Source organism: Ambystoma mexicanum, chromosome 4p (assembly GCF_040938575.1).
Source record: "Ambystoma mexicanum isolate Mex_15411 chromosome 4p, UKY_AmexF1_1, whole genome shotgun sequence".
Taxonomy (NCBI): domain Eukaryota; kingdom Metazoa; phylum Chordata; class Amphibia; order Caudata; family Ambystomatidae; genus Ambystoma; species Ambystoma mexicanum.
In genome coordinates this window covers 242,210,844-242,224,227 of record NC_090927.1, presented here as the reverse complement: position 1 = coordinate 242,224,227, position 13,384 = coordinate 242,210,844, and positions in this window count along the sequence as shown.

Genomic DNA, 13,384 nt, shown 5'->3' with positions numbered 1-13,384 from the left:
CCAGTGAAGAAACTGGCTACAGCACCCTGCCCCGAGGCAGATGGAGAGCTCGGCATTCACTTACCTAAGGTGAGAGCGTTAACCTTTGGGGGTCTACCGGAGAGGAGAAGAGGAAAGAGATAGGGACACCCCAATAACCCCAGTTCATTAACCCCATATTTTCTATCTGCAGACATCTTACTCTACACGTCAGGCATACAGTGCACAGAGGTCCAGCCCAAAGAGCCAACCGGGTGCTACACATCACCTTTGAAGATATGGTAGTCGCCCAGTCAAGACCGGCGCCTCTGCGAGAATCAGGTGAGCGTTACAGCCCATAGAACACATTGACATTCAAAGGAATCAACCACATTCATGTCCAAGAGTGGGAGGAAAAGAGTCTCACTCTTGGCAGGATGAAAAAAACAAACTCCAGAAATCCAGCAAAGTTGCTGGGGGACTCACCAGGTTAGGAAATTCAGCCTAAACAGAGAATTCTCCCTAACACTCGCCTCCCCCAGACTAAGGGACAGGAGGATTTAATCCACTCCTGGATGAATCTCATACCTCTAGTCGATGATATACATCCTAGAGCTAGAGAGACCAACAGCATTTTGGTGGTGACACCCTGACCTGTGCTCAATGGTGAAATCAAACCCTTGCAGGCAGATTAACCATCTCAGTAGTTTTGGGTTTTCCCCCTTCATTTGCATTAACCATCTCAAGAGTTGGTGGTCAGTCTGAATGACAAAAGTAGAACCATACAAGTATGGCCTAAACTTCTTCAGAGCCCACACAATAGCAAAGCATTCTCTTTTGATTGTTGCCCACCTTGTTTCAGGATCCTTAAGCTTGCGGCTGATGAAGCAAACGGGATGTTCCCTACCTTTCCCATCCAGTTGACTGAGTACTGCACCTATTCCTACATTTGAAGCATCTGTCTGCACAAAGAAAGTTTGGTGGTAATCAGGAGCTCTGAGTACTGGGGCTTGACAAAGAGCCTTTTTCAGGTTTTCAAAGCCCTGATTGCACTCCTCGTTCCATCTAACCTTTTTAGGAAATTTTGGAGAGGAGATGACATTCAGAGGAGAAGCTATGGTCCCATAGTTCTCAATGAAATTCCTGTAATACCCAGTGAGACCTAGGAAGGCTCTCACCTGGATCTGAGTAGTAGGTGTTGTCCAACTTTGCACAGCTTCAATCGTACTGAGCAAAGGCTTTATTTCTCCACCTCCTACCTCATGTCCAAGATAGACTACCTTACTCTGTCCAATTTGTCATTTACTTGCCTTTATGGTCAGATTGGCTCATCCAAGAGCCTGCAAAACATCTCTTAGGTGGGTTACATGTTCTTCCCAGGAATTTCTAAACACTGCTATGTCATCCAAGTATGCCATGCAGAAGTCCTCCATCCCATTCAGAACCTGGTTTACAATCCGTTGAAATGTAGCAGGTGCATTTTTCAATCCAAAAGGCATTACCTTAAACCGGTATAAGCCAACTGGGGTAGAAAATGCAGTTTTCTCCTTGGCATGGTCTGTCAGGTCTATTTGCCAATAGCCTGACTTCAAGTCAAATGTACTGAGGAACTTGGCTGAACCAAGTCTATCCACCAACTCATCTGTTCTTGGCAAAGGGTGGGCATCAGTCTTGGTGACTGCATTAAGAGCTCTATAATCCATGCAGAATCTAAGTTCTTTAGATCCTGCCTTTGGTATTAACACAACTGGGCTAGACCATGGACTAGTAGAGGACTCTATTACCCCAAGATCAAACATCTTGCTGACCTCACCTTTGATGTCGGTTCTTACACTTTCTGACATTCTGTATCCTCTGCTTTTGACTGGCAGACAGTCACCAGTGAGTATGTCATGCTGGCCCCAAGGGGTCAAGCCTGGTGAAAGTGAGAACAGAGAGGCAAACTGATTCAACATAGATTTGCACTCTTCTTGTTGCTCAAGTGTCAGATTTGAAGAGAGATTTACTCCTTCAATTTTTTCGTCAAAAGGTAAGCCTCTGAGGAGATCCGGAAGAGCTTCACTCTCTTCTTCTTCCTCTGAAGATGCTAGAAGCAATGCTCCTACATCAGGTCTCGAGACATACGCTTTGAGCCTGTTGGTGTGGAAGACTGTCAGAGCCTCCTTGGGAATGCCCAAGTCCACCTGATAGTTGACCTATCCGAGTTTACCCACAACTCTGAAGGGTCCCATCCATTTGTCTTGCAAGGCCCTCTGCCTAGAACTAGCTGGTCTTGAGTGAACTCAACCATGTTAGCCTTTTGATCATGCCAGTGCTTGACCAATGCTTGTCCAGCTTTCAAGTTATCACTTGCTTCCGCCATCATGTGCGACATTCTCCTCCGGAGACCTATCACGTAGTCAGTAACTCTGACTGGCTTGGGGGAAGGAGCACTCTCCAACCATTCCTTAATCAGGGCCAATGGACCTCTGACGGAATGACCATAGAGAAGCTCAAAGGGAGAATAACCTACTCCCTCCTGAGGGACTTCTCTATAAGCAAAGAGAAGGCATGGCAGTAGAAGGTCCCACTTTCGTTTAAGGGGTTCTTCTAAAGCACCTATCATGCTCTTCATGGTTCGGTTGAACCTTTCTACCAACCCATTGGTTTGTGGGTGGTAAACTGTTGAGAACTTGTAAGTAACTCCACAGGTTTTCCACATGGCTTTCATGTAGTGGGACATGAAGTTCGACCCCCTGTCAGAGATTACTTCCTTAGGAAACCCGACCCTGGTAAAAATACCAAGGAGGGCCTTAGCCACAGCCGGAGCTGTAACATTCCTCATAGGACTTGCCTCAGGACACCTAGTAGCATGGTCCACTACAACAAGTATAAACCTGTTGCCTGAGAAGGTTGGAGGATCAAGGGGACCAACAATGTCAATCCCTACTCTCTCAAATGGGACTCCCACAATTGGGAGAGGCACTAAAGGTGCCACATTCTTGGAGCCAACCTTACCAGATGTCTGGCAGGTGTGGCAGCTCCTGCAGTGTTTTTCTACTTCGGCCCCAACTTTGGCCAATAAAAGTAGAGAGAGAGCCTTTCCTTAGTCTTCTTGAAACTCAAGTGACAAGTCAAAGGAATCTCGTGGGCTAACTGCAAGAACTGTTGTCTGTTCACTTGGGGTACTATAAGTCGTTTGTAGTCTCCAGGTGCAGACTCGGTCGGTTCACTGTAGAAGAGGCCATCTTCCCAGTGCAACCTGTATTTCCCAGGCTCTTGCCCTTCAGCCTGAGCTTCTGCCTGGTGGCGGAGACCTTCCAGAGTTGGACATTCTCTCTGTCCCTTACTGAAGTCCGCCCTGTTGGGTCCACCTTCTGCCAGTAAAGACTGCAGCTCAGTATGGTCAACAGGATCCAGATTTCCAATGAGTTCCTGGCCTTCCATTAGCTCTTCCTCAGAGTCTAATTCTACCACAGAGGGTTGTACCACCCTCTCAGCCTCAGCTAGAGGGGGAGTTACGGGTGTAACTTTGGCCAACCGAGGGGAAGTCCTTGTTGGCTGCACTGGAATGCTGGCTGCTGGTTTCGGTATAGAAGTTTTAGGTTTCCCTTTCGCTTCTGACTTCTTTGAGATAGCAGCTGACAATTCCAGTGGAGCAGGAGTGATATCCTTCTTCATCATCTCCTGGGGAGTACCTCTCATGGTTCTCTCCCTTGCAGGTCTGGTTAGCTCCTGTAACCGTTTACTAGGAGGTCTGGGGGTATGAGACACAACTCCGAGAGTTTTTAAATCGTTACCCAACAGAAATTGTCCTGGTAACTCACTCTGTATGCTGACAGGTATCTTCACAGTCATGTCATTACACTGGATGAGAACTGGTAATTGGGGAAGCATCTGCACAGGCCCTCCAGCTAACTTGGTGAGGCGTTTGGGTGCCTTAACAACATCCTCAGCCTGAAAAAAAGATGTATCCACCACAGTTATGCTGGCCCCAGTGTCCCTAATGGCAGGAGTCTCCTGACCATTCACCTGGACACTGTCCTTGTAATACTCTTTAGTATTATCGGGAATTGAATTATAGACAACTGAATTCTGTTGTTCCCACAAACCCAGAGACACTAAAGAAACACTGGCTGAGACTCCACTGGGTTCTTCAGACAGCAGTAGAAAGTTTCCACTTGTCATTTGCACTTCCTCCTCTGGAGCGAAGGCTAAGGAGACAAGCTTCCCGCGAACCCCGTAATACACATACCCCGCTCGCACAGGGCCCTTTCGTGTGTGAAACTTCACGCGAACCCCAGTTATACACGTACCCTTCTGAAATGGCGTGTGAGACTTCCCGCGAACCCCGTAATACACGTACCCTGCCCGCACAGGGCCTTTTCGCGTGTGAAACTTCACGCGAACCCCTGGAATATTGGCCCTGTGTGAGCGGGGTATGTGTATTACGGGGTTCGCGGGAAGTCTCACACGCCATTTCAGCAGGGTACGTGTATTTCGGGGGTGCAGGGAAGTCCTACACGTGATTTGGCAGTGTGGTTCCTCCCAGGTGTTCCCTCTACACCCTCCACGGACCCTGCGGGCAGCCCACACTACAGGGGACTACCCTGCACCCCTAGTCATGTCCCGCAGGCAGCCCATCCGCCATGGGCATGCCCCCCAGCCAAGCCACATGTCACCTTGCACTACTGATCAACAACGCATGACCCCCAGCACCCCCACCCCTCAGCAGTGCAGGGCACCTGCAGCAGGCCCCCACTCATGTCCCCCAGCACCCCCACACCCCAGCACTGCAGGGCACCTGCCAGCAGGCCCCCACTCATGTCCCCCAGCATCCCCACCCCCCAGCAGTGCAGGGCACCTGCCAGCAGGCCCCCACTCATGTCCCACTCATGTCCCCCTGCACCCCCTTCCCCAGGCAGTGCAGGGCACCTGCCAGCAGGCCCCCACTCATGTCCCACTCATGCCCCCCTGCACCCCTACCCCCTAGCAGTGCAGAGCACCTGCCAGCAGGCCCCCACTCATGTCCCACTCATGTCCCCCTGCACCCCCACCACCCAGCAGTTCAGGGCACCTGCCAGCAGGCCCCCACTCATGTCCCACTCATGTCCCACTCATGTCCCCCTGCACCCCCATCCCCCAGCAGTGCAGGGCACCTGCCAGCAAGCCCCCACTCATGTCCCACTCATGTCCCCTGCACCCCCACCCCCCAGCAGTGCAGTGCACCTGCCAGCAGGCCCCCACTCATGTCCCCCTGCACCCCTACCCCCCCAGCAGTGCAGAGCACCTGCCAGCAGGCCCCCACTCATGTCCCCCAGCACTCCCACCCCCCAGCAGTGCAGGGCACCTGCCAGCAGGCCCCCACTCATGTCCCACTCATGTGCCCTTGGACCCCCACCCCCCAGCAGTCAGGGACACCTGCCAGCAGGCCCCCACTCATATCCCACTCATGTCCCCCAGCACACCCACCCCCCAGCAGTGAAATGCTGATCTCATTACACAAACCAAAATTCAACTATGTACATCAACACATGTCCGTCACACACATACACTGGTTGGCATTGCTTGTGTAAACCCACATTTTTACATGCATCAACCCAATGAGCGAATCCCACACATGGAGCTAAAAAATGAAAATGTATTATGTACATGGAATCAAAAATGAAATGAAAGCATACCAAAATATGAAACATGAAATGAAAAGCATGTGAAAAAGATGATTGACTGAAAATGATAATCAATCCAAAACAATTTGAAAGAAAAACAGTCCAAAGTCACCCTCCAACAACGCAAATCCAAAGGAAATGTAAAAAAAAAAACTCCATTGCTTTATGTTCATAATACAAAAAATAAGAGAAATCAATCCATAGTCCAACTATTTACAATCCATTATCCGGGGGAAAAAAAATCCATTGCTCCATGTCCATAATGCAAAACAAAAAAATAAAAAGGAATACATTATGAAACTATATACAATCCATTGTCCAAGGATGTAAAGGGTCCATGATCCCAACCAAAAAAATGAAACCTACCTACCTACCTACCTAAAAATATAACTATATATAAATGCGTGTGGCATTGTCCATTGACCACACATAAAAGGAAAACAAAAAGGAAACCTAACTCTAAAATCTATTTACAAGGGCAGCAGGCTAGTCTGACGGTTCACTTTTGGATGTCCCAGGCCAGGGCATTATCGAACTCCTGCTCAATGTCCTGGAGGCGGTCCTCTTCCATGGCTCTGAGGGTTCGCAGGGACGACGACATGTTCTCCTCCAACTCCCTGTGAATTGCATTGAGGCACTCGGCCCGCCTCAGGGCCCTCCACATGGAGTTCTCCACACCCTGACCATCGTGAGCCGTGCCTCTTCTACCCATTCCACATCTATAGCATGGCCTAACCGCTGCCACACGGAAGACTCTTCCGGTCCTGGGTCCTTCGTGTTGTTCTGCAGCTAGACGCTCACCGTGTCTGCTCCTGCATCCTGACTTCTGCCACGCCTGCCAGCATCCTGAATCACCTGCAAAGGAAGAGAAGAAGAGAACAGAAGAAGGAAAAGTCCTTATCTGCTAAATCTGCATCCCGGAGACATCTCGCCGACAATCCTGAAAAGGAAAACTTTTATTTAAAAGCTCATTGCGTCGATCGCTGCAGCGCCGCATTCCACTCACCTTTACAGGGTGCCTCCATGTTCAGCAATGATCATCCGGATTCGCAGTCACGCCCTAGCGCCTAGGGAGAAAAAGACCAGAACAAAAGGTGAGAGAGAGAAGGGAATAAGGAAAGCTAAACCTCCATGTTAAGACTTACCTGTTGATTCATTCCCTCTTCATTTCGGGTCCGCGCCGCATCCTGGCATTTCCGGACCCCGGCCCCTAAGGGGAAAAAGAGACATCTGCGTTAATGAGCGAATGAAAAGACATTACCAAAAAACGCTCATTAAAGACTTACCTGATTTCTACAAGGATTTCACCTCTCATCTCGGGTCGGTGCCTGTTCCCCAGCATTCCGTACACCGGCCCCTATGGGGAAAAAGACACTAGCATTGGTACATTAATGCATGGACACAAGGGGAACCTCTTATCAAAAAACTTACCTGGAAGCCAAGCAAGTTTGGTCCTCACCAATCCGAAAATCCAGTGAAGTAACTGGATACCAACGCGCCCCTGCATCAGAAGCAGGATGGAGAGCTCGTCCTTCCAGACCCTAAGGTGAGATGCTACGAGGAATCACAGAAGGGTTTCGAGGAGGGTTAGAGGGGAAAGTGGGAGGCCGATTGCATTACCCCGCAGACAGTTAATCCCCTCTTTTCGCCTACAGAAGGATACTTCTGCGAACCAGACAAGCCAGATTTGGGGGCCCGGTCCAGTCCGTCTTCTGAACCCTGCGCATCACCTTAGAAGAGGTCACAGCAGCGCGAACCAGGCCAGCGCCTCTGTGGGAGTCACATGAGCGTAACAGAACGCGAAGCCTTCCTACAAATTCCCACCCAGGCGCTATGGAAAGTTCTGAGACTGATCAGTTGTCCCAATTACTGGGGGAATTACGGGCCGAAGTACATGCCGCTCGTCAAGAGACTAATGCCCTCAGGAGGAAATTAATAATATCAAAGGAAAGAACTGATGACCTGGCCAGACAGCTTTTGCAAGGTCAAGCTGGGCAAACTCCTCTACCCGGTTCCGGAGAGAACCCCGCTCCTGTGGTTTCCAGTAACCCTGTGCAGATTAATCTACCTGGAAACATGCCGCTGGCCCCACCCGAACGCTTTGCTGGAGACTCCAAACGATTCGCCGTATTCATGAATCAGTGTCGTTTGCACTTCCTATGCAGTCCTGGGGTCTTCCCTAATGATCAGACCAAGGTAGCCTTTGTATTGTCATATCTCAGTGGCTGCGCTGCCGATTGGTCAGTTCCACTGGTTACTCAAGATGACCCGATTCTCTGTGATTTTCAAAGGTTTCAAGCAAGCATGGAAAGGTTATTTGCTCGACACTCTCAGGGGCAGGCTCTGGATGACGAACTTCTATCCCTGCGACAGGGCAATCAGGACCTCCTATCCTATATTGCAACCTTTAATAGACTAATTGTGGAAACGGGATGGCCAGAGGATAAAAGAGTCACGTTGTTTTATCGAGGCCTACGCAGAGAACTTAAAGATGTCTTGGCCCAAGTTGTAAATCCGCCCCAAGAATGCACCGAGTATATAGACTTAGTGGTCCAATTGGATCACAGACTTCAAAACAGAAAAGCAGATCGGTCCAGGTTTGAGACCCGGGTGTTGGTCAAGACCCATGCTAATCCCAAGGGAGTTGATGTCTCTGAGCCTTTTCGAATTGGAGGGGTTAAAGGACCCTTAACTCAAAAAGAACATGAAAGGAGGCGGCAGTTAAAATGATGTCTTTATTGTGGGAATTCTGGACACTTTCTACGAGATTGCCCAGCAAAACCGCCCCGAAAGGCGGTAGGAGCCGCTGATAAAAACCATGAAGACTCTGTTTCGGGAAATGACTCTGCCCAACAAGTGTAGGGGTCTGCTTGCCGAGCTTGAAAACTAACTCTCAGACCTCGCATTTCATTGTGCCAATGGTTCTCGTAGATTCAGAACAGCCTAAGCGGTTACATGCAATAAAGGCATACATTGATAGTGGGGCTATTGGAAACTATGTGGATCGTGAATTGGTCTCTAGGATTAACCTCCCTCTCCGTCCTAAAACCAGCAAAGATGTCATCACCACAGTCGATGGAACTGAAATTGCCTCTGGACCGGTAACACATTCCACTACTGAGGTGACTCTTATTGGTCCCGACGGCCATCGGGAGGGTGTTGTGTTTGATGTAATCAAGGCTCCACAGTTTCAGGTTATTCTTGGAATCCCTTGGTTAGAGACACATAATCCTCGAATTGATTGGCGAGCTAAGAGAATAACCTTCCCGGAATGTACACAAACCTGCTACCCAGAAAACCTGAAGATTAATCTAGCATCTGTAACCTCTGCCTCCATGCAACTACCTCCAGAATACCAAGACTTTCAGGACGTCTTCCAAAAGGAACAGGCCAACACGTTACCTCCTCACAGATCGTACGATTGCCAAATCGATCTGGTGCCCGGTGCACAACCCCCTTGTAGCAGGATTTATGCCCTTACCGAACCTGAGAATCTGCATTTGAGACAATATTTGGATCAATACCTAGCTAATGGTTTTATTCACCCGTCAAAGTCCCCGGCATCCTCGGCTTTGTTCTTCGTGCCCAAAAAAGAAGGCGACCTTAGAACTTGTATCGATTACCGCACATTGAACCAGATAACGGTTAAAAACTGTTATCCTCTGCCTCTGATCCCTGAACTCCTTGACCAGGTGAAGGATGCTTGCATATACACCAAGTTAGATCTCCGGGGGCTTATCATCTGGTAAGAGTTAAAGAAGGCGACAAATGGAAAACTGCCTTCCGTACTAAATACGGATTATTCGAGTACCAGGTGATGCCTTTCGGATTGTGTAACGCGCCGGCTGCCTTCCAATACTTCATGAATGATGTCCTTCGGGATCTCATCGATGTTTGTGTTGTCGTATATATCGATGACATTCTGGTGTACTCCTCTTTGGAATCTGATCACAGAAAACACGTCAGGGCAGTACTTGAAAAACTGCGCCAACACAAACTATTTGCTAAATTGGAGAAATGTGTTTTCCATACCACAGAAGTCGAGTTTCTAGGTTTCATCCTGAGACCCAAAGGAGTCCGAATGGACTCAAGAAAAGTGGATGCCATCCTCAAATGGCCATCACCTAGCTCTGTAAAAGGGGTTCAAAGCATGCTCTGCTTTGCCAATTTCTATCGCAGGTTTATCCCGGAATTTTCACGTGTGGTACAACCCATTACTGCACTCTTGAGGAAAAATAAACGTTTTGAATGGTCTGAAGAAGCCGAGCAGGCCTTTCAGGATTTAAAAGCTAAGTTTACCTCCGCACCTATATTGAAACACCCGCGTCCAGATCTCCCTTATGTCGTCGAGACTGACGCATCCAGCCTAGCCATGGGAGCTGTCCTGTCCCAAAGAGATCCCGAAACCAACCAACTGCATCCCGTAGAATTTTGGTCCAGAAAATTCTCGGCACCCGAGGTTAATTATGCAATCACAGACAAAGAACTGTTAGCCATTAAGTCCGCTTTTAAAGCCTGGCGGCATTATCTGCTTGGCGCTCGACATACTATCACAGTGATCACTGATCACCGGAATTTACAGTATTTGAAAACCGCCAAGGCTCAGTCATCACGGCAGCTCCGATGGGCTTTGTTTTTCGCTGAATTTGATTTTGTGATTACCTATCGACCTGGCTGCAAGAATGGCAAAGCAGACGCCTTATCCCGAATTGGAATGGGAGAATCTGATACAAACTCAGAACCAGTACCAATAATTCCCGAACAGAGGATTCTATGCATGACTTCGTTACAGACGCTTGAAGACATTCAAGCCAGAGTGAAACAACTCCTGGACCCTACAACCTTACAGGAATGTATACAAAAGGGATCAGACTTTACCATAGATAACGGTTTACCGTATTTCCAAGGACGCTTATTCCTGCCACATAAGGAATTACACAAACTAGTTATTTCGGTTATCATGATACATTAATAGAGGGACACCCCGGTATTGCCAAGACAGAGGAAAAGGTGAAACGACAATTTTGGTCGCCCTCTTGGCGAAAAGATGTTAAATCTTTTGTGATGTCCTGTGGTGTTTGCGCCCAAAATAAAAGTCAAAAGAAAAGACCAGCCGGTCTCCTTCAACCTCTAGACATACCGCCAGCACCCTGGCACACCCTATCAATGGATTTTATTACGGACCTGCCTCCTTGTTCGGGGTACAATAGTATTCTGTTAATTGTGGATTTGTTTTCCAAAATGGCCCACTTTATTCCTTTGAAAGGTTTACCTTCAGCTTCTGTCCTAGCCAAAGAATTCCTCGAAAATATTGTTCGGTACATGGATTCCCATCTATACTAATCTCTGACCGGGGAAGCCAATTAATTTCCCACTTTTGGCGCAAATGTTGTCAAATGGTGCAGATCGACGTAAGATTATCGACCAGTCACCACCCTCAGACCGATGGTCAGACTGAGAGGACAAATCAGACCCTTGAGCAGTACTTACGGTGTATGTTACAGCAATATGAAAGCAACTGGAAAGACATTCTTTGTATAGCCGAATACGCATATAATAATTCGGTACACTCTGGAACTGGCCACAGTCCTTTTTATACTTTGTTTGGGCATCACCCTCGAACCTCAAACCTTGACCCACCTCAGAACCTCGGAATGCCTGCAGTAGAACATCTGCATTCTACAATTACCCAAGCATTCAAAGAGGCAACTACGCATTTACAACAAGCCAAGAGAAAATACAAGAAGAATGCTGATCTACATCATAGTGAAGCACCTCCGTATCAGATTGGGGATCAAGTGTGGTTAGCTACCAGACATTTACCACTCAAAGGGCCTCGAACTTTTAACCCAAAATATCTGGGACCTTATTCTATTACGGCAATAATTACCCCAGTGGCTGTTAAACTTGATTTACCAGCTAGTATGCAAATTCACCCTGTTTTTCATGTGTCACTTCTGAAACCAGTGGTACCCGGTACCCGACTACTCAAACCTCCAGAACCTATTCTAATAGATGGGGAGCCCGAATTTGAAGTGAAGAACATTTTAGACTCAAAAATGTTTAGGTCAAAACTGTTCTACCTAATTGATTGGAAGGGGTACGGACTTCAGGAGAGGTGGTGGGAACCCAGCGACCATGTGCATGCACCTCGATTAGTCAGGAAATTCCACCGACTCTTCCCAGACAAACCAAAACCCCCGGAGGGAACAACCTTGGGAGGGGCCTTGGGGGATGTGCTGTCATGATGCCCGCTCCCGGGGAGCCGGTTCAAGCCCTACGTCCCCGAAAGCGGACATCCAGTCCCCAAGGAAGGACCCAGCAACCCCATATAGAGGCCCTTTCGACAGTGTCCTGGCGCCTATGGCGCCAGGCTCATAAAAGACATCAGTCCTGGTGCTATAGGCGCCAGGCTCATTATGGGATTTCTTGGGTGCACTTACCTGATGCAGACCATGCTGCAGGATCCCGGCGTCCTTGAGGACTGAAAGGAACTACTTTACCTGTGGGACTAATTTATCATCCGGGCGTGGTCGGGAAAGGATACATACCTGATTGGAGGAAGGATACCTACCTGGAACTTCTTCCAAGGCTATTTAAACCCCACCCGAACAGCCACACGTGCTTCGCGTTGTTCTGCATCTAGCAGCTGGACGCTCACCGTGTCTGCTCCTGCATCCTGACTTCTGCCACGCCTGCCAGCATCCTGGATTACCTGCAAAGGAAGAGAAGAAGAGAACAGAAGAAGGAAAAGTCCTTACCTGCTAAAATCTGCATCCCGGAGACATCTCACCGACAATCCTGAAAAGGAAAACTTTTATTTAAAAGCTCATCGCGTCGATCGCTGCAGCGCCGCATTCCACTCACCTTTACAGGGTGCCTCCATGTTCAGCAGCGATCATCCGGATTTGCAGACACGCCCCAGCACCTAGGGAGAAAAAGACCAGAACAAAAGGTGAGAGAGAGAAGGGAATAAGGAAAGCTAAATCTCCATGTTAAGACTTACCTGTTGATTCATTCCCTCTTCATTTCGGGTCCACGCCGCTTCCTGGCATTTCCGGACCCGGCCTCTAAGGGGAAAAAGAGACATCAGCGTTAATGAGCGAATGAAAAGATATTACCAAAAAACGCTCATTAAAGACTTACCTGATTTCTACAAGGATTTCACCTCTCATCTCGGGTCGGTGCCTGTTCCCCGGCATTCCGTACCCCGGCCCCTATGGGGAAAAAGACAATAGCATTAGTACATTAATGCATGGACAAAAGGGGAACCTCTTATCAAAAAACTTACCTGGAAGCCAAGCAAGTTTGGTTCTCACCAATCCGAAAATCCAGTGAAGTAACTAGATACCAACGCGCCTCTGCATCAGAAGCAGGATGGAGAGCTCGTCCTTCCAGACCCTAAGGTGAGATGCTACGAGGAATCACAGAAGGGTTTCGAGGAGGGTGAGAGGGGAAAGTGGGAGGCCGATTGCATTACCCTGCAGACAGTTATTCCCCTATTTTCGCCTACAGAAGGATACTTCTGCGAGCCAGACAAGCCAGATTTGGGGGCACGGTCCAGTCCGTCTTCTGATCCCTGCGCATCACCTTAGAAGAGGTTACAGCAGTGCGAACCAGGCCAGCGCCTCCGTGGGAGTCAGGTGAGCGTAACACACCCACCTTGTTGCTGCTGCTGCTGTGCCTCTGACTGTGCCCTGGCTCTTGCTACCTACACATCCTCCTCCGGCTGGGGTGCAGTTGTTGAGGAGGCCACCCCTGCTGGACGTCCGACTCCT